This window comes from Magnolia sinica, chromosome 4 (assembly GCF_029962835.1).
Source record: "Magnolia sinica isolate HGM2019 chromosome 4, MsV1, whole genome shotgun sequence".
Taxonomy (NCBI): domain Eukaryota; kingdom Viridiplantae; phylum Streptophyta; class Magnoliopsida; order Magnoliales; family Magnoliaceae; genus Magnolia; species Magnolia sinica.
Genome location: NC_080576.1, coordinates 23,010,177 through 23,024,930, shown reverse-complemented (window position 1 = coordinate 23,024,930; position 14,754 = coordinate 23,010,177). Strand labels below are relative to the sequence as shown.

The 14,754-nt window shown below is 42.4% G+C and overlaps 1 non-coding gene across 1 annotated transcript; it reads left to right on the top strand.

Moving 5' to 3' along the window:
• Positions 1 to 1,526: 1,526 nt before the first annotated feature.
• LOC131244788 (small nucleolar RNA R71) lies at positions 1,527 to 1,633 on the top strand. The gene has a single exon (XR_009170564.1). It is a non-coding gene; the product is annotated as a small nucleolar RNA R71 (small nucleolar RNA).
• The last annotated feature ends 13,121 nt before the right edge of the window (positions 1,634 to 14,754 follow it).

Genomic DNA, 14,754 nt, shown 5'->3' with positions numbered 1-14,754 from the left:
AAGATGTTTGACTCCAATGTCATATTCCCAAAAGACATAGTCATGACACCATTCCTGCAATTGATAATTGCGTTTGAAGTGGCAAGGAATGGGCGACCAAGAATGACGGGGATCTGAGTGCTCATGTTATTGATGGGTTCGGTGTCCAGGATGATAAAATCTATAGGGTAGTAAAATCTATCAACTTGGACTAACACATCCTCAATTATCCCTCTGGGTACACAAACAGAGTGATCAGCAAGTTGTAGTGTGGTTAGGGTGGGTTTTAATTCACCCAAACCTAACTGTTTGTATACCGAGTAGGGAATCAGATTGACGCTCGCTCCTAAGTCAAGAAGTGCGTGATCAATTCGATGGTCCCCGATTACACATGATATGGTTGGGCTACCAAGATCTTTGAATTTCTGTGGCACGTCTTGCTTTAGGATGGCACTCACTTTCTCAGTTAAGAAGATCTTCTTTTGAATACTCTGCCGTCGTTTAGTCGTGCATAAGTCTTTCAGGAATTTGGTATATGAAAGTATCTGTTTTACGACATCAAGTAGAGGAATGTTGACTTTCACTTGTTTCAACACCTCTAGGATATCCTGAGAGTTAGAGAGAGGTTTTGGTGCAACCAACCGTTGAAGAAATGGAGCAACTAGCTTTTCTAGAAGTTCCGGTTCTAATTTTTGTGGGGCCTCACTAGATCCATTATTGTTGTCCTCTTCTGGTTCTTGAGGCTTTTCGGGCCTAACCGGAAGGGTTTTATCAATGATCTTCCTACTCCTAAGAGTGGTGATGGATTTAGCATGCCCCATTTGATTTGAAGAGCTGGGATCACTTATCTCGTATTGCGGTTTAGGATTGGGGAGCGGTTGTGTAGGAAGCATCCCCTTTTCTATAACCGTCATACGTGAATCCATCTTTTGCATAAAGTCTCGCATTGCATGGGTCGGCTATTGCATGGAATTTTGAACCGGTTCTTCTTGAGGTTTCCCCTGATTTGGATTTTGATTGAAGAAACTTTGGGGGTAGTAGTTTGTCCATTTCTCCAACTAAAGTTTGGATGATTTTTCCAACCTGGATTGTACGTATTAGAGGTTGGTCCATTGAAAGGTCTTTGATAATTATTTACGGTATTGGATTGTTCATTCAACACTTCTCGAAAGGCGGGTATTGTAGGACAATTTTTAGTTGTATGAATGTTGCAATCACAGATGCCACAAACACTTTCATTAACTTTATCCTTCTTACCTTCCATGGCCTCAACTTTCCTTATGAGCATAGTCACTTCACACTCGAGATCATCCTCTTCTTTCAAGAGATACAATCCACCTTTCTCCTTTAATTAAGTCGGCCTAGACGTGGAGTTCGACTTTGGGTAATAGTCCCATGATTGTGTTTTTTCAGCAAGACTATCGAGGTAATCCCATACCTTGTCAACATTTTTATTAATGAATTTTTCATTACACATTGTCTCGACCATTTGACATATGGAAGATGTCAGTCCATTGTAGAAAAAATTTGTGATGCGCCACGTTTCAAAGCCGTGTTGTGGGCATGAACTGACCAAATCCTTGAACCTTTCCCAACATTGGTAAAATGTTTCATCCTCCTTTTGGGTGAAGTTCATGATTGCTTTTCTAAGGGTAATCGTTTTATGATGTGGAAAAAATTTCTTTATAAATTCCCTTTGCATATCATTCCATGTGCCAATAGATCTAGGACGCAATGAATGTAACCACATCTTAGCCTTCTCTTTTAAGGAAAAAGGAAAGAGTCTCAGCCTGACTGTGTCCTCAGACACATTTTGAAAATATAAAGTGGCTCTGATCTCATCAAACTCCTTCAAATGTAGGTATGGTTCTTCAGATTCAAGCCCATGGAACTTAGGAAGGAGTTGGATAACCCCTGGCTTGATGTCCATATGTCCTGTATTTTCAGGAAAAATCATGCATGAGGGCATACTCACCCCCGCTGGTTGTAAATAATCTCGTAAAGTACGTGGCGGGGGTCCTTGATACACCTTATTCTCATCCTCAGTGTCCTTCACCCTAGGTTGGGGTAGAAGAGGTTGGTTTTCAGCCATCACTTCAATTAACTCAAGGGATTTCGAGTGGTGTCTAGTCCTGCGGTAGATAGTCAACCCCTCAACCAATCCTCCTTCAGTTAAGAGACGTCGAGTGTTGTCACGGGCCCACTTGGGCATGAAACACTCACAGCCCTCAATCAAATTTGAAACCTAATCTTAAGAAAGAAAAAGAAAATCTAGAAAAAGAGAGACTTGGAAAGAAGTTACCAAATTGAAAGCCCTAAGTAACAACACCTGCAAAAGAAAACAAAACAAATCAGTTTCTAAAGAGAAGGTCTAGAATTAGAAAATCCTTAAAAAAGAAGATAGAAACAAACCAGTTTCTAAAAGAAGAAATTCCTAAAAAAAAAGTGAAAATTTCTAAAATAAATTAGGAAAGTCCTAAACTAGAAAGTAAGTTACTAAAAGAGATCTGAAAAATTGAAAGTAGAGAAAGAACTTACCGAATTAGAAATTTCTATCTTAAAGGCCTACAAAATAGGAAAGTTAGTTTCTAAACAAAAATTCTATAAGCAGAAAATTAGGAAACAAAATTAGATTATAAAAGAGTTAGAATTAGAAAGTTACTAAAAAAACAAAAATAGAAAGTTAATTTCTAAAAAGAAAAATAACTAACCTAGTTTCTAAAAACAAAAGAGGAAAGTTTCTAAAAATAAACTATTTCCTACAATTAGGAAAATACTAGAATTAGAAAATTTCTAAAATTCAAACCCTAATTTTAAAAGTAGAAAAAGTAGAGAAATTAGGAAGGAATTACCAATTTAGAAACTTATGTCAGGATCCTACAAAACAGGAAAACAAGTTAGTTCTAGAAATCAAATAAAAATCTAAAACTAAAGTTAGTCAAATTCTAATCTTAAACTAATTCTAAACCTAATTAATTTTAGATAATCGCAACCGTCAGTCCCCGGCAACGGTGCCAAAAACTTGTTCACTCCCCAAGTATAGGGTTATGATGTAGTAATAAACTCGGTGAGACCGAGATTGAATCCCAAGGGACTGAAACCTGTACATTGTCTGAAACTAGGTAGAATTAGAACTAGACTACAACGGAATTTAAATTGATTATAATTTGAGGAGTAATGGTGAAATATTAATATAAAATTTAAGAGAAATCAAAGATAAGAAACTAGAGATTCAGAGGATCCACTTGTAGAAATCAGGGAGATCTTATGCCTGCATCAAGAATCATGAAAATTAAACTGAACTTACTTGATCAAGTTTTCACGAGATGAAATGTATATGAATTATAATGGATTCCATTACCAAACCATGCCTAGGAGACAAAGCAAACAACAGAATTAAACTAATTACCAACCAATCAACAATGCATGAAGGTTAGGGAGGGTACCGTCATCCGACCATGCCCATGGGATGATGGTGAACAACAGGGCTTCCTGACGTCATAAACATCAAAAGGAAAAAGAAATACTCAAAGCCATTGCAGACCCATTGTAATTTCAGTCACAACAGATCATTAAAAACTAAAAGCATTCCCTTAATTATCAAACTAAAATCAAAGTCAGTTTATAAATTTAAATTAAATTACCAGCATAAAATGGAGTCTCCCATCTCACTATAAGCTTCACCTCTTAGCCCTAGCTAAGAGGTTTCGCCTAGCCACATTATTAGGCTAATTCCAAAAACAATAAAGAAAAAGAAAAATAAATAAAACAACTCCACTTTCTGTCTCTGTGCTCCACGTCCAGCCCAAGCCAAGCTTCGATTTCTTCTTTTTCTCCTCTTGGATCCTCCCCCCTCAAACTCTCTCTTTTCTTCCCTTTTTATCCCCTCCTGGGGGCGTTGGAGAGGGTCGATGTATGTAAAGTACCGCCCTGCCTTTTGCAGGCTGTTTGTAACAGGGTCGGACTCTGAATCGCGCAACAACGAGGCTTCCTGCGTAAGAATGATTGGTGGGGCCTACTTTATCTGTCATTTGAGAGATCAATGTCGTCTATCAGCTTCTCCTCGGAATTTCGACCGGACATGGTCTGTTTTGATCCTCCGTTGATGCTGCCTAGGAAAGAATTCCTGCTGTAACGGTATTTGAATGGTCCTTTTGTGATCGTTGTAGCGGACATGTATGCGTGTATGGCTGAAAATGGTCAGCATGGTTCTGACAATATTGAATCCCTCTACATGATGGATGGTTCGGATTGATCTTTTAAACTAAGATGGAGGCCCAACAGCGATCGAAGACACCCCTGCTTGCGAACAGAGTCGGTGTACGTCGACGCTGTGATGGCTGGTATCCCACTGATTTACGTCAATGAGGAAATCCATCCCGTACATTGGAATATACTCGAAAAACCATTCTGTAAGGGATGTTTTTGAAGTGAAATTGGTGTGATCCACACAATATTCTACTCCGCCGTCCATCCTGCATTCAACGGCTAGGATTTTTCCATAGATTACATGGTGTCAAAAGATCACCTAAGTGAGGTTAATACCCCTCCTCTGCACACAATGTACGGTCCAGATTGATGATTTGGATAAGGGGTGGGCTCCACTGCACGAAAACGGTAGACGTGCGTAAGGACGCTGGTTCCTTTTTTGAATTGGAGAAGAGAGAGTTGGTCAGCATGCACTGACCGACTTAAACTAATTCTAAACCTAATTAATTTTAGATAATCGCAACCGTCAGTCCCCGGCAACGGTGCCAAAAACTTGTTCACTCCCCAAGTATAGGGTTATGATGTAGTAATAAACTCGGTGAGACCGAGATTGAATCCCAAGGGACTGAAACCTGTACATTGTCTGAAACTAGGTAGAATTAGAACTAGACTACAACGGAATTTAAATTGATTATAATTTGAGGAGTAATGGTGAAATATTAATATAAAATTTAAGAGAAATCAAAGATAGGAAACTAGGGATTCAGAGGATCCACTTGTAGAGATCAGGGAGATCTTATGCCTGCATCAAGAATCATGGAAATTAAATTGAACTTACTTGATCTAGTTTTCACGAGATGAAAGGTATATGAATTAGAATGGATTCCATTACTAAACCATGCCCAGGAGATAAAGCAAACAACAGAATTAAACTAATTACCAACCAATCAACAATACATGAAGGTTAGGAAGGGTACCATCATCCGACCATGCCCATGAGACGATGGTGAACAACAGGGCTTCCTGACGTCATAAACATCAAAAGGAAAAAGAAATACTCAAAGCCATTGCAGACCCATTGTAATTTCAGTCACAACAGATCATTAAAAACTAAAAGCATTCCCTTAATTATCAAACTAAAATCAAAGTCAGTTTATAAATTTAAATTAAATTACCAACATAAAATGGAGTCTCCCATCTCGCTATAAGCTTCACCTTTTAGCCCTAGCTTAGAGGTTTAGCCTAGCCACATGATTAGGCTAATTCCAAGGAAAAACATGAAAGGAAAGAAATAAACAAAAAGAAAAAGAAAAAGGAAAAAAAAGAACTCCAGGAAACCGGCTTCAAAATTCGCCTCCACGACTGCACTCCATGTCCTAGATGAATAATCCCCTTTCTCTTTCTTCCCTTTTTATCACCTGCTGGGGGCGTTGGAGAGGGTGGATGTATGTAGAGCACCGCCCTGCCTTTTGCAGGCTGTTTGTAACAGGGCCGGACTCTGAATCGTGCAACAACGAGGCTTCCTGCGTAAGGATGATTGGTGGGGCCCACTTTATCTGTCATTTGAGAGATCCATGCCGTCCATCAACTTCTCCTCGGAATTTCGACCGGACATGGTCTGTTTTGATCCTCCGTTGATGCTGCCCAGGGAAGAATCCCTGCTGTAACGGTATTTGAATGGTCCTTTTGTGATCGTTGTAGCGGACATGTATGCGTGTATGGCTGAAAACGGTCAGAATGGTTCTGACAATATTGAGTCCCTCTACATGATGGATGGTTCGGATTGATCTTTTGAACTAAGATGGAGGCCCAACAGCGATCGACGACGCCCCTGCTTGCGAACAGAGTCGGTGTACGTCAACGCTGTGATGGCTGGTGTCCCACTGATTGACGTCAATGAGGAAATCCATCCCGTACATTGGAATATACTCGAAAAACCATTCTGTAAGGGATGTTTTTGAAGTGAAATTGGTGTGATCCACACAATATTCTACTCCGCCGTCCATCCTGCGTTCAACGGCTAGGATTTTTCCATAGATTACATGGTGTCAAAAGATCACCTAAGTGAGGTTAATACCCCTCCTCTGCACACAATGTACGGTCCAGATTGATGATTTGGATAAGGGGTGGGCTCCACTGCACGAAAACGGTAGACGTGCGTAAGGACGCTGGTTCCTTTTTTGAATTGGAGAAGAGAGAGTTGGTCAGCATGCACTGACCGACTTTGAGAAATTCAGAGCTCGGCTGGTGCACTTGTGCACCGTACATACGTGATATACATGAGGTCCTACAGAGATGGTCGTGAGAAATCCGCTCCATCCATCCGTATTGTCAACTCATCTAACGCGTTGAGACCAAAATTGAAGCATATCCAGATATCAGGTGGGCCCCAGATCAGATATTTATGGGCTGATCTATCCATTGGGCCATTTTCACAAGGATCCAGGAACTGAAATTTTACATGTACGGTTCATTTATGGTCCTCAGGCCATGTATAAAGTTTGGAGCTGATCAGATGGTGGGAACCCTGTGATCTTACATTATGGACGTCTTTCAAGCCTGTTTGAAGTGAGTGGCTGAAATTTCTCTGATCTCTGATGTGTAGATCCTCGATCTTGGTCCCATGGAGTCCCGTTCAATGCCTTGGTGATGCCAGAGCGTCAAATCTATGCTTTTAGCATCCTTTCCAGTTCAAGCTTGTAGTTGCATCTCGCATCATAAACATGATTACAACAACCATTAAACAGTATTAAGCTTGTAGATTCAGGTAATAACTGGGGTCTAATATGCAATATTTGACCCTCAACATTATGCCCTGTCTGCTCATGTGGCCATGCCTAGCATGCCACATACGTGCATATGTGGAATCTGCTGCAGTCACTGCAGATCCACCTGTTGAAGTACTCCCTATCAACCTGTAAAGGTTTTCGTGCCTTTGCGCTTTCATGATTACCAGTGCCCCCTTAAATACTTTAAGGACACCTTCAAATCCGGTGAACTTGCAGCCCATTGCCTCAAGTGCACTTTAAGAAATCAGATTCTTCTTTAAATCAGGAATGTGTGTAACATCATTCAAGGTATGCTCCATCCCATCAAACATCTTGATGTTTACAGTACCAATAGTCATAACATTACAAGCATTGTCATTGCCCATAAAAACCTATCCACCATCGCATTCTTAGTAACTGGTGAACCAACTTCGATGAGGAATCATGTGGTATGACGCCCCTGTGTCAAGGATCCACTCATCTCTACGATCATCGAACAAGTGTCTGATCATAGACGCAGACAACACAACACTTGTGCTTGTCTCTTCATCAGATGTGACAACATTGGCCTCCCTGGAAGAAGCTTTTAAATTTTCTTTCTTTGCTTTAAGATTTGTACAATCCTTCTTCATTTGTCCTCCCATTCCACAATTCCAAGACTTTAACTTGCCTTTACCTTGCTCATGTACTTAGATCTTGACCTTGAAGATCTTGTACCTTGATCAGTATTCATGCCCCTCATAATCAGTGCATCGGAAGATGTCCCCATGTTGCCGTTTAATTTTCTCATGGCCTTCGCTTGAAGGGCTGAGATAACGATGTCAATACTCAAGGTTTTATTTGCAGTGCACATTGTGTCCTTGAATGACTCATATAATGTCGGAAGAGAATTCAACAACATACACGCTTGTTCCTCATCTTTGATCACTTCTTTTATATCCAATACTTTTCAAACAAATTTATTAAAGTTACTGATGTGGGCCTCCAAATCTCCACCCTTTGCCATTTTAAAAGTATACCACTGTAGCTTCAAGTGTAGGCGATTTTCAGAGGATTTTGTCGCATAGATATCCTCTAATTTCGCCCATAAGCTAGCCGTTGTTTCTCCCTCAAAATATTATAGAGAACCTCATTCGTGAGATATAAACGGATGGCAGCTAAAGCATTCATGTTAAGAGTATTCTAGTCTTTGTCATTGATAATCGATTTTCACTTCTCAAGAGCCTTAACTTCACATTACTTAGTTAATAGACTAATCCTCTTAATCTTCCATAACTCAAAATTATTTCTGCCTGAGTACTTCTCAATATCAAACTTGGCGTTTCCCATTTATGCTAATCTTGCAGATCCAGAGTTCTGCCCCAACAATTTCTCTGATACCACTTGTTGGAGATCGGGCCGTGGAATCACAAAGAGATGGATCTAGGATAGCAATCCAAGAGCACCAAGCAAACACAAGAGAATACAAAGATTTAACGTGGAAAATCCTTTTGGGAAAAAATCACGGCATAAAGCGACAAAAATCCACTATAAAATCATAAATTGCAAAGAGAAAAGACTTACCCGATTCGAATAACCTCGAATCTCTCCATTTCTACACCCTTTGAAACCATAGAACCCCTTCTAAAAACCCTTTAGAATACTTTAAAAAGCCTTAGCATTCCTTAGAATGGTCATAGGAACTCCAATTTATAGTTGGGGAACTCCCACTTACGCACCTCCCTTGAAATTGCCTCAAATTTACGCAGTCCACGCATAATCTACGTAACCCTCGACTAGTCAATCTAAATCTTCGATCAGTCGAAGGACATGCGGTTCCGAAGGAGGTGCATAAGTGAGAGTTCCCCAACTATAAATAAGAGTTCCTATGACCATTCTAAGGAATGTTAAGACTTTCTAAAGTATTCTAAAGGGTTTCTAGAAAGGGTTTTAGGGTTTTAAAGGGTGTAGAAAGGGAGAGATTCGAAGTTGTTCGAATCGGGTAAGTCTTTTCTCTTTGTAATTTATGCTTTCATAGTGGATTTCTATCATTTTGTGCCGTAGTTTTTTTTCGAAAGGATTTTCCACGTTAAATCTTTGTCTTCTCTTGTGTTTGCTTAGTGCTCTTAGATTACTATCCTAGATTCATCTCTATGCGATTCCGCGACTCAATCCCCAACAGGTAGTGTCACGCCCCAAACTCGGAAACCGGGCTCACAAAATTCCCGATCGCCGAATCCGGCGCCGACAGCCTCCGTAAAACCCCATTCTCGGCTCCCATCGCCCATTCACCAGGTTCCGATCCTGGGATGCTAAAAGGAGAATTTTCAACATCAGTTTGATTCGTAATAAGCATAACCAAAGGCATAACCCACAAACAACAGCCAAAAACTCCATCACATTTCCACTATGATCAAAAACTTTACAAGTACAATGAGCATAAAGGAAAATACAATGGTGATAGGCCAAAAGCTCCAAAATGATCTGCCACGTGTCTAAGCCTCAGCGCTGCTGCGATCCAACGTCACCTGCACGCAACGGTCGTGCATAAGCTTATAGAAAGCTTAGAGGGTAGTGAAAGTGTATGCTCAAGGTGGTAATGCAACCATGCAGTATCAGAGTAATGCGGAACATGCTGATGAAGGCCAAGAATACCATAGCCGTACCAAGGCCATGCGGTGTAAAGCATGAATGATGTCAGCCCTACCAAGGCCATGCAATGCGAAATGCAACTCAAGCATACAAATCCTCATCTAAGTTCATATGTCAATACGGCTCAAATCTGGAATATCACCGGGGTCTAGTACACTCCAAGCCAGATTGCCGCCCCATCGCGGGCAATAAGGTGAGTGAAAAAGACCTCACTATCCGCCTGCCAAAATCGGGCTCAGCTCGTCAATAGCGGACCCATTCCTCGAGCTGGTCAGACTCAGCCTAGCATTGCCCCCTACTCTCGGGCGGGTAAGGCCGCACCCCCTTCCAACCGACCACGACATAGTGGAAAGCGCAACCGTCTGGTAATCGGCACTCGGCGCTCATGCACCCACTCGGTCTAAACGTTGGAGCAACTTCTTGGTACCATAAGGGTTTATGGACTTTCACCCAGGGATATCTATCGCACCCCATGTAGAACAGTATTTCCGGTATCCAATCCTGCCAACCACGATACGCCTGTGGAGGCCACGGCCCGATGTCGCTAGGGCGTGACAGAACCATATCACACAATGCGAATGCATGAATCACACTATCCACCATACAACAATCCTGCGCGTATCGTGCGCTCATGTAGGGCAACACCACCTAACCGTAAACAATCTGCCCGAAGGCATATGCTATGATCAGTCATTTCTCATATCAAGCATACGTATAATGCATATGATCATGAATCATGGAACTAAACATGTTATATGGGATGGATGATGTTTATGACGAAAATGGGCCTAGACGGCCTACACATAACACGTACGAGCCTAACAATGGGCCCTAGGAAAAGTCATAATGCGAACATTTAACCAACACTATACTTGCAATGTGGATGTCAAACCATCATTGCTCCCAAGGCATAGCCCAACGTAAACATCATTACATAACCCATGTTGGGATCGTACATTGCAATGGATCTTAGGTACATCCCATTGGGCCTTAAATACGTCAAATGGGCCATACCATATGGGCCTTATATTCATCAAGTGGGCCACATCATTGGTCCACACCAATGGGCCTTATGTGCATTACAATGGACCATGACCCGTGGGCCTTAGAGTGCATCAAATGGGCCTACTCACATGGGCCTTATGTGTATCAAATGGGCCTCGCCAATTGGGCCCCATATGTACATCAAATGGGCTTCAACCCATAGGTCCTAATACATCTTAATGGGCCTTAACCCATGGGCCCCTAACACATCAAATGGGCCTCGACCCATGGGCCTTACATATAAATCAAAGTGGGCCTTAATCATGGGCCACAAGTACTGAGATGGGCCTCCCACCACCATTATGTTATATATATAATCCAATATACAATATATATATATATATATATAGTACATAAAATATTATATATAATATAATATTATATATATATATATATACACATATAAATACACACACATGCGCACCCACACACACGTGCACAGATCACACCCACCGTCCCTGGACGGTGGGGATACAACACATTCACAGTGGGCTCCACCGCAGCCCACCGTCCGTCTGACGGTCGCCATAAAACACATAAATCACTCTGAGCTCCATGTGGGGCCCACCATAACATTTATACCCCATCCAACCCATTGATAAGGTCAAGTAGACCTAGATGAAGGGTGAAAACAAATTTCACCCTGATCCAAAACTTCTGTGGACCCAAAAAGGGTTTCAAAGGTAGAGGTTCAATCCCACTGTTTCATACGGTGTGGGCCACCTGAGCTTTAGATCATTCTGATTTTTGGGGTGGGCCCACTTCAAAGAGTGGCCCACCCGGTGGGGCCCACGGCTACAGCCGTGGGTGGCTGCCCGACCGTCCGTCCGCTGGACGCTGTGCGCAGGCAGCGCCTGCTGCCGTCTGACACAGCAGCAGCAGCTGCTGTGTTGCTATATTTATTTATTTATTTATTTTCAGACTTCCTGTGGTTTTCACCGGTGGGGTCCACATTTGGACAATCCGCTCCGTCCAATGGCGTTCCATGGCTCATCACGAGCAAAACAAGTCCAATATTGGACATATTTTGGCATATTATAATTGCAGGGAAGACTTCAATGGTGAAAACCACCATTTGATATGGTGTGGCCCGCCAGAACCTCGGATTGATTCTGTATTTCGGTTCAACGCCTGAAATGGGGTTGAGAAGGGAATGGACGGCGTGGATTGAATACATGCATCAAGATGGAGCCTACACAAGTGGACCACCCTCATTGGCTTGGAGCCAAGCTATTTGTGTTTTCCAAAAAAATGTCCAGCGTCCCTGGACGCTGGACTGTCTGCCGAGCAAGGTGGGCCTCCTCATGTGGGCCGCCACTGATGGATGGTTTGGTACAATACATGCAAAGTGGGCCCCACTTGTAGGTGATTTGGATGGAATACATACCTTGTGGTGGGGTCCATTCAAGTGGGCCACACAACCTCCTTATCATCAAACATAAAAAGAAAGAAATAGAGAGGGAGAGAGAGAGATAGAGGGTGAGATCCGCGTGATGGAGGGACCCCGGCACTATGGGCCCTCCCTTGCACTAAATCATACATCAAGTGGGTCCCATTACATGTGGGTCCATGAAATCGAAATCCAACGGTGAAGATCCCTTCTCCACTAAAATAGACGGTCTAGATGACCCTAAGCATGCAAGGAAATAAACATCATGATGGGGTCCATGGAGAATGGCCCCATCATGGAATGATCATGATGATCCAAGTGGGCCATCGGCCACATCTTAGGGTCCAAAGTGAGATCCAAACCATTAATCGGTTGGCCTCACTTGGTCCATCTTAAAAACATTAAAACTACCCTATCAAAGCACCCACCACTTGATCTTCTTGCTCCCTTGGCTTCCTTAGCTCCTTGTGCTTCTCTTTGATGGAGGAAGATGAGAAATGGATGGTTGAGATGAGATATCTAAGGATGGAAAGGTGGGCCACACATGTAGCTTGGGAGATATGGGGAGAGGCTCATACGTATGAGATTTTCTTGCTTAGGAGAGTTTGAAAATGAGAGAGACCTGTAAGGGAGAGAGGGAGAGAGGGAGTGATGGGTGATGGAGTGATGGATGGGAGAGAGGGATGGGAGTGTAAGAGGCTTTTTTGACTTTTTGGGCAAAAGTTGTAAGAAAAGCATGGGTTTGTAAGATCTTTTTGACTTTTGGGGCTTGCTTGGGAATGGGTGAAAGGTGATGTGTACTTGATATGATGGGATGGATGGGATTGATTGATTGATGTGACACCTTGTAGAGATTTCCTCGGAATTAGCACGCGCGGCGTTTTCCTCGCACCGAACGCTGGCCCACATCTCCCAACCAGGGTATCGCCTCGACGCGCAAGTCGCGGCATCGGAACCGCGGCGACAACGCGGTCGCTAAGGTACAAGTCCTAAGTTGAGTCGACTCGGGCTGACGGCATAAGAATCAGGGTCGTGGACAAATACCTATTAAGGGTCGAAGGTTGCCGGAATTCGACCGGGAAGACCGCGGAAGCCTATGGAACGGTACGGTCTAGGATACGGGGCTTACAGGTAGTTGTTATAGAGTGGAAGATTTATGCAGAGTTTAAATTGTCAGAGGTTAGCCGAAAAGTAAGCTAGCCCCACAGCAAGCATCCGGTGTTCCCTTGAAAATTTGAAACCCTTTTGCTGGAGAATGGGGCCGGACGGCCTTTTGGTCCCACAAAAGGCCATAGGGCCAGCTTATACGTGGCTTAGGAGTTATTGTGATTTGAATCCATGCCGTTCATTGTATATAACATTTAATTTTAGGCCATGGGCATAGGAATGAGGAAAAACCTCATCATAGGTCGTCCACAATAAGAAAAACAATTGAGACTAAAGGCCTGACGTTCACCGATTTGGGTGGCCACAGAGAGCTTCATACGTAATCAACTCAAAGCTTTTTGTGTTTATAAGATAACTCAAATAAAACGAGGGGATCATATCTTCCATGTAATGGGTCCAGTGGTGATTCAGTGGGACCCACTATCCACGTGGGAAAAAGCCTCTAATGTCTATTATACTCAATGCGATGAGGGGTGCATGTGAAGGGACATTTTGGTAGGAAAATATATTAAAAAAGTGAAAGAGAGCTAAATAATAATAATAATAATAATAAAACATCTGAAGGTTGGTGCTAAAACCTGTGGCCATTTAAAAATCCGAATACGGATTCTCTGTTTGCATCGAGCAGCAAAATTGTGGCTGTTGCAATTCAATAGGACCGTGTGATTGTGTAATTGCATTGGTGATCGAGATGGACCGACCACTATTCAGCGAACGAGGGAAAAAAAGCAGGAAAGTCGTGCTTTTGGCTAACAGAGGATCCGGTAAAAATCCCGAGTATGATTGTAAGTGTTCGTTTTGCATCTGTTGCGGCGTAGCCTGCAGCATGTGTCGCCAGCCACTAGCGCCCACATGCTGCGTGCTGAGATTGTTGGAAAATGCTCCATGGGCCACTATAAGAAACTCACAATGAACGGATGATTGTGTGCATCAATGGCTATAGAGGAATTTAGAATAATCACAAAAGATTTCCAACGGCTCAAATTCAACTCTAGCTGAACGTTAAAAAAAAATAAAGGTTAGAATCATCATCGAAGCGTGATTATACCGTAATCTCTTATTTATGGTAGCAATAAGAATACAAATGGTTAAGATCATCGTACCATCTTGGCAAGTGGGGCCCAGTGGGTGAAAACAAAACACTGGATTCCATGTCGCGGCATATGCAGAACGAACTATTGTAGACGGTTGGTCTAACGCTTGGAACGTGGAACGGAAGGACCGGAATCGTCTAATACTCGTGTTTTTAACAAGCGGGTAGAACATCCCGGCTTTGTAGGCCTGCAATGTTTTTATCGTTAATCCACTCCGTCCATCAGGTTGGAAGCATTATTTTAACCGTACATACAAAATATTAGGCTGATAAAAGAACTCGTATGGGAAAATGCAAGATTGCTATTAAAACCTCCAAGTTCACGTGGTGTGGCCCACCTAAGTTTTGGATCAGATTGATTTATTCATCCTGTGAGTTACTCCTGATTAAAGGGTTTGATGAAAGATACACTCTATGTTAACCTCACAAAAGACCTATTGTTGGCATCCCATATTGCCATTGTTCAACCTAGT